The sequence below is a fragment of the Arachis ipaensis genome, chromosome B03 (assembly GCF_000816755.2).
Source record: "Arachis ipaensis cultivar K30076 chromosome B03, Araip1.1, whole genome shotgun sequence".
NCBI lineage: Eukaryota > Viridiplantae > Streptophyta > Magnoliopsida > Fabales > Fabaceae > Arachis > Arachis ipaensis.
In genome coordinates, this window is record NC_029787.2 from 33,947,506 (window position 1) to 33,954,538 (window position 7,033).

Sequence of the window (7,033 nt, forward strand, 5' to 3'; positions counted from 1 at the left end):
AGTTATTTATTTATATTTTTTTATAAAAAAATATTTTTTATATCCAGACGTCGGTGACATTTTGTACTTTCTCAAAAGTAAAAACAATCTCATGGTAATGTAAAACTCCGAGGAACGAAAAATAGCAATGCAAAGATAAGGATAGAAAATTAATTAGGTCATAAGCCAACCCCTTTCTAATTCAAATTATTTTAAAAAATAAGGGTAAAATACTTATATCAACTAAAAGCATTCGATTTATACATTTTAGTAGTAAATCAAGTAGTAAATCAAATTAATCTTTATCGAATTACATGGAGCATTTAATTTAAACATAAATTGAATTCATAATTCGAATTCATATTGGAATTACATGATAAAATAGTTTTACAATAAGTTTATATGTTTGCTATTATTGGAATTACATGTTTTTTCTTAGATTTTGAAATTTTATTATGTTTTTTATGATAATTTAAATTCATGCTCCCTCTAAAAAAATTTTTAAAAAAAAGAATAATTGCTAAATGGCTACGTCTCTAGTTAGTTTCCTAAAAAAATTGGTTTTTATTTCGTAAATTACAAACGGCAATCACGTTTTGTTTAAAAAAATAAATAAATAAAACTTCTTCAACACAACACGGCAATGCCGTATTGCTTTTTTTTTTTTAAAAAAAATGAAAGCCTCCTCACTAACATTTTGATATGTCAACATTTAATCTAGCCAAAATGTCATTGACGTGTTAAAAAAAAATTAAAAACATCAGTGACAGTTTTGTGCCATTTATAAAAAAAAATATAAAATCAATTATAAAAAGAGTGTTGTGTTGAAACGCAAAGTGAGATTGTTCTTTATTTGGAGAGCTTTGTTCTCCATATGTAATGACTAATGAGGGTATAAAATGGAAGATTATATTAGTTTAAAAATATATTGTTAGATTTTGTCTCATACATATGAGAATTTGAGTTTTTTATGTGAAAATTTATATATTATTATTGTTTCTCTTTCAATAACATATGAAGGATTTAAGAATGATTTTTCTCAAAGCGTAGATCGTCAAATGTTGAAGAAAGTGACAAATATTTTGTATAGACAACCTATACTAGTATTTGGTGGTTTCGATCAATTTCAAATAATGCATGTGAATGATGAAATTAGTATGCAAGGAATGTTTTCGACCTATTATCAAACTAGAGTACAAGCCTCACTTATTGAGTTATATGTTGAATTCGAAAAAATCGATCATGTTGATTTTTCTGAACCCAACATAAACTGGATGAGTTATAATATTGAAAACAATAAAGAGTTTTAAGGTAACTATAATATTGTTGGTCCAGCTGAAAATGTGGAAGAAGATGATATAATAGTTAAGAGAGATGTGATAGATGTTGTAAATGCACTAGTGAGCCAGCATCTTCTAGAGAGCCATCTTTGAATGTTGATGCCATGCATATATCGGAGTTTTCTAAATATATCAATACAGGTAATTTATTATTATTAATAGGATAGTATTTAGATTTATTTTATTTTATTATTGTTGTAGCCCCCCGTAGTTGTCGTTCACGGTGAATTCATCATTGAAATGGAGTTTAACTCTAAAGAGGTTGTTATTGCAATAGTTAAAGAGCATACCATCCAGAGAAGAGTCAACTACAAGGTTTATGAATCAAAACCAACGATATTTTATGCTAAATGCATATAGTACGGAACAAGCTGTGATTGACATATCGGAGTTAGTCTTATAAAAGGAGAGTATTGTTGGGTGATAAAGAGATGCAATGGTAGTCACACCTCCACCAAAAGTATCATCTCTCAAGATCATGCTAAACTGGACTCTGATACAATTACAGAAGCGATAAAGCCATTGATTGAAGCCGACCCATCTATAAAAGTGAAATCTGCCATTGCTGAAGTGCAGTCAAAGCTCAACTACACGATACGTTATCGCAAAGCGTGGTTAGTCAAGCAAAAGGCAGTTAAGAAAATATTAGGTGGGTGGAAGCTTCTTATGAAACTTTGCCCACATGGTTTAAAGTAATGATTGGAAAAGAACTGTTAGTAGCTATTGAGTACGAAACTGCAAGATCTTCGAATTAGTTGAGGATCTTCGAATTCTGACGCAAGTCTTCTGAAATTTTTACCTTTGTATTAAAGTATTTAAAAGTTGCAAGTCGCTGGTCTAGGTTGACAACACACATTTGTATGGAAAGTATAAAGCGGCTCTTTTAGTTGCAGTATCACAAGATGGAAATGAGAATATTGTGCCTCTTGTATTTGTCCTAGTCGAGAGTGAGATTGTCGATGTCTGACACTTTTTTCTTATCCATTTGCAAACACATGTAGTTAATCGAGATGGTGTTGCCTTTATCTCTAATAGACATGAGTCAATTATCTCAGTTGTAGGTTATAGTAATGCAACATGGTAATATTTGAGAGCTATTCACATGTTTGCTTCAGACACATAGTATCCAACTTCTTAAGGAGGCTCAAGGCGCCGCATATGCAGAAGCTGATTGTTAACATAGGCTATTCTAGAATAATGCGTAAATTCAATATGCGTTGCTAGAGATAATGTGAGCAAGGAAAGGCATACAAGCAGTGGCTAGACAATATCCCTCAATCACAGTATGGCTTGGCGTATGATGGTAGACATTGCTGGAGTCATATGACCACCAGCCTGGTGGAGTGAATTAACAGAGTATTGATAGGGGCACGTAATCTTTCTGTCACCGCCCTTGTTAAAGCAATCTTCTACAAGCTAAATGCGTTGTTCACAAGGAACAGAGTTGAGGCTAAGGCTCATATAAGTGCAGGTCAATTATTCTCTGAATATGCAACTGAAAAAATTATGTTAAATCAGCAGGCAATGAAAAACATCTAAGTTAACTTATTTGATAGACAGAACAAGATCTTTGAAGTGCGCGAGATGCCTTATGATTTGAAATTTGCAGTTTGCAGTAAACTTGCGTCTTCGGCATTGTGATTATGGTGAGTTTCAAGTGGATCGAATTCCTTGTCACCATGACTTTGCCTATTGTGCAAACCAGTGTCTATATTAAAAACAGTATGTGCACAAGGTATACACAATGGGAGAGATCTGAAAGGTATACAGAACTCGATTCAGGCCACTAGGAAATCCAACAACATGGCATCTTTATCAAGGACCAGGACTAGTACCCAATCCGCACTTCAAGCGAGTGACAAAGGTCGTTCTAAGAAAACTCGCTTCTTGAATGAGATGGATATTCGTGATCTATGTGGTCCTAGGCATTGTAGACTTTGTGGAGGTGAGGGTCATAGCCAAAGCAGATTCCCACACTGTGGTGATGCTAGTGCTAGTGACTCGGCTCCAAATTCGTAGTTCTCATATTAGGAGAGTTTGTGACCCCAGTTATTTCCAGCATTTTATTTAATGTTATATTCAGTTATAGTTTGCCTCTTTTAGATTTGATTGAGGCATGTTATGGTTACTTTGCTAAAATTAATTGTGTTTTTCACATTGCGCATGAAGTTTATACTAGTACATCGTAATCTATAAAACAAAACAATGCATACAAAATTACATTGCATATGTTCACTAACTCAATTTTATAATAATTCATTTAAAGATACTTTTCTTAACGGTTTGCGCCACTTGAGAACATCCTTTTTTGACCCTCTTCTTGATCAATGACGGCTCTATCTAGATCGATTCTTATGAGTTGGGTCAACCTTAAGGTCATAACCCTTATCGTGAGCACCTAGGCGATAACAAAAAATAATATAGTCATGATTAATTCATATCAATATAAATACCAATCTTAATTCATCATAAATACAATAATAACAATCAAATTACCTGAACCATCCTCATCACCTGGACCAGACTCATAACCACATCATCACCCGTACTAGACTCATCAACTACATCCTTACCTAAACCAGGTTAATCAACCTCATCCTCACTTACATGAGTCTCATCAACCGCATTGTCGTTCTCCTCCTCGTGACCCTTATGCATAGGAATACATATTGGGCTTTGGCGACGTCCAATTTCCCTATGGACACTTCTAATTAAATCAACAGAAGTTCTCGGCCTAGAATGCTCAGAATATGACCGTGGTAGATGTCTCACATCCAAAGATAATTGTCCGGGAACAACTTGAGGCATTGGCACCTGTAGAGGCACTTGTAAGAATCTTGGGTAGAGAATAAATCATTCACCTACTAAGATGACTCAAGACCCTGAACCCAATCAATAATGTGTCTATATTGTTTCTCATCCTATGCCACTGTTCTTAGCAATTGTAATAATAAATGCTGTGATGCCTGTGTCGGTATATATTCCTCGCACATAGTAGAGGACTAACCATATGACTATATGAAAAGTTAGGTGAAATGTTTTGCATATTCCTGTGTATATGGTGGGTATTGTTGTGAGTATGATAATATGTGTGGTTGACTGGAAGGTTGTGCATAATCATACGAGTATAGTGGTATAGATATTGTGGTGGGTCTGAATATAATGGTAGGTATGGTTGTTGTTGTGATGATGAGTATGTGTATGGATATGGTGGGTATGCATATAGCTGTGGATATGGTGGTTGTTGTTGCTGAGGTAGTTGCTTCTGCTGTTATGGTTGCTCTTGCTCAGCAAGCTCGAAAAGTCACAGGTGATCACTGAATTTACTAATGTACCAGTTCATGTATCGGTCGGATGGTTGATAGTTGTCAATATGTTGAGCTGTCAAGACACACCTAGAACTGTTATTCCATTGTGAGATCTATTTGCCATGTTATTCTTCCCAATTCTTGTTTTTTAGACCCGTTAGAACTATGTTATGCGACGCTCCAAGTTCATAGTTTTTACTGGAGGTCTTGATAAAAGCCAAACTATCTTCTAACCCTATCATTCGGATGCAACTCCACAGTCTCAAAGTATATTAGAAGCACAGTTGCACTTCATAGATTTGAATCGTCGTTGATCTTAAATGGAGTAAGATGAAGGACAATCTGGTTGAGACTATATGTGTCCCACACAAACTGTAAAAATATATCAAAGTTTACTGGTATAAATACACAATCATCAAATCATTCAATATAAGTAAAAGTACAAATGACAAAACATGTACCCCCGGTCAAGAGAAAGATCATCCAACCTTCTCCTGACGTTAGCAGTTATCTAATTTTTATATTGATCGGTGGTGGGTTGATAATCATTCCATCTGACATATTGTGTTCATATTAGAAAGTACTTACTACAACAAAAATAATTAAATGCAAATCTTATTTAAATTTTACCTGCAAGCGAGTGGAAGACTAGTATCCACCGATAAAGGTTCTATTGACAACATTCGTATTTAGACCCACACAAGGAGAAATGTCAAAAGACCATCCATGTTCTTGCAAATACTTCTAGTGTACAAGGCATGCAAATACTTCTAGTGTACAGTGATTTCAGATTTGTCACCGAATAATGTTGTACCAAATAGTAACATGATGTGATTTTTCACATAAATTTTCTTACTTTGTCGATCAGTTAAATATTGGCACTGCTTTAGAGTGCAGAATCATGCCAGCTTAATTCCGTTCCCTCTATGGTCATTCGGCCCAAGAGCACTACTGTATTGGTTCATGCACTCATTCTCTAATGTACTTGTGTTATGATCAGTTGATCCAGTCACTGGAAAATCGAGAGTTTTGAGTTCGAAAATCATGGCAACGTCCTCCAAAGTAATCGTGCATTTGTCGTGCAGAAGATGAAATTTGTGCATCTCAGGATACCACCTTTTAACCAGTGTGTCTATAGTCAGACTGTGAGACATGATTCTTCTAATTTGAGATATATGATAAAATTTCATCTCTTTCAGTTGTTTCTTCACCCAGACATCATATAAGTATATATTTGGTGTAAGTGTCTGTTGTGCAAGTTTCTTAAACCCTGAAAACAAAAATAATAATTAACTGTCAATAACTATGACCAGTCGATAACTACTATTGCTAATAAAATAAATTAATATTTAGTTTAGGAAAAATTATAATTAATAATTAATAAATTACTACAAATTCTAATAACTGATAATTACTAAATTAATTATTAATTACTAACTACTATAAACACAAAAATTATTTATATATAGAGAATGTCGAAAATATTCTATTATAATATGATCCTCAAATACATGTGATGCCACATTTTTTTATCTTCGTTTTTTTTTAAATTCTATAAAAAAAAACAATAACAATTAATGATAACACTATGTTTTAACAAATACTTAAAGTAAAAGTAAACTAAACTTAGTAAATAACATACGTTACTAATTACTAATACTGTTACTTTTTTAATTAATTAAGCATTTAAACTAAAAGATAATTTACTAAAAACATATCCTAAACAGTAATAATAATAACAACTCTAAATTTGTTTTCCTTTTTTCCAATAAATATTGCAAAAAAAAAAACCTAAAATCAGTAAATATATGCTAAAAATTAATCATATTAATTCTATTTTAATACGACTATTACAGCTACAACAACAAAATCATATTTTTTAATTAGCCTGTTTTAACTAACAACTAATTTAATTAGTACTAATCCACAACTATAATATTTTAAAAAATTATAAACTATTTTTTTATACTACTTTTAGCTTAAAAAAAATTAAATAACAACAATAAACTATAACTAAAATACTCACCTGTGTATTTAATGGAGTGGTTGAGTGTAGTGCACTAATTTTTCTCCCTGATGCAGTGCTGCCATTTTGTTTGTGCTGGTGGGTTGAGAGTTGAAAGTGATTTGAAGAGAATAAGAGAGAATAGGGGACCAGAATCGGAAGAAGAAGAAATAAGGAAGATAGATTTGGTGGGTTCACTCAGGAGTCCCATAATGGCGTTAAACACATTCCTTCTATCATTTTGATGAGATACACCACTACTCTTTCAACATTAAGAAAAAAAAAAGGTTCATTATGGTGTATATATAGTATATATAGTTGTCTAATTTATTAAACAAAAAATAAAAAATTAATATTTAAAAAATATAAAATTTTAAATATTTAATATTTATTTTAAAAAG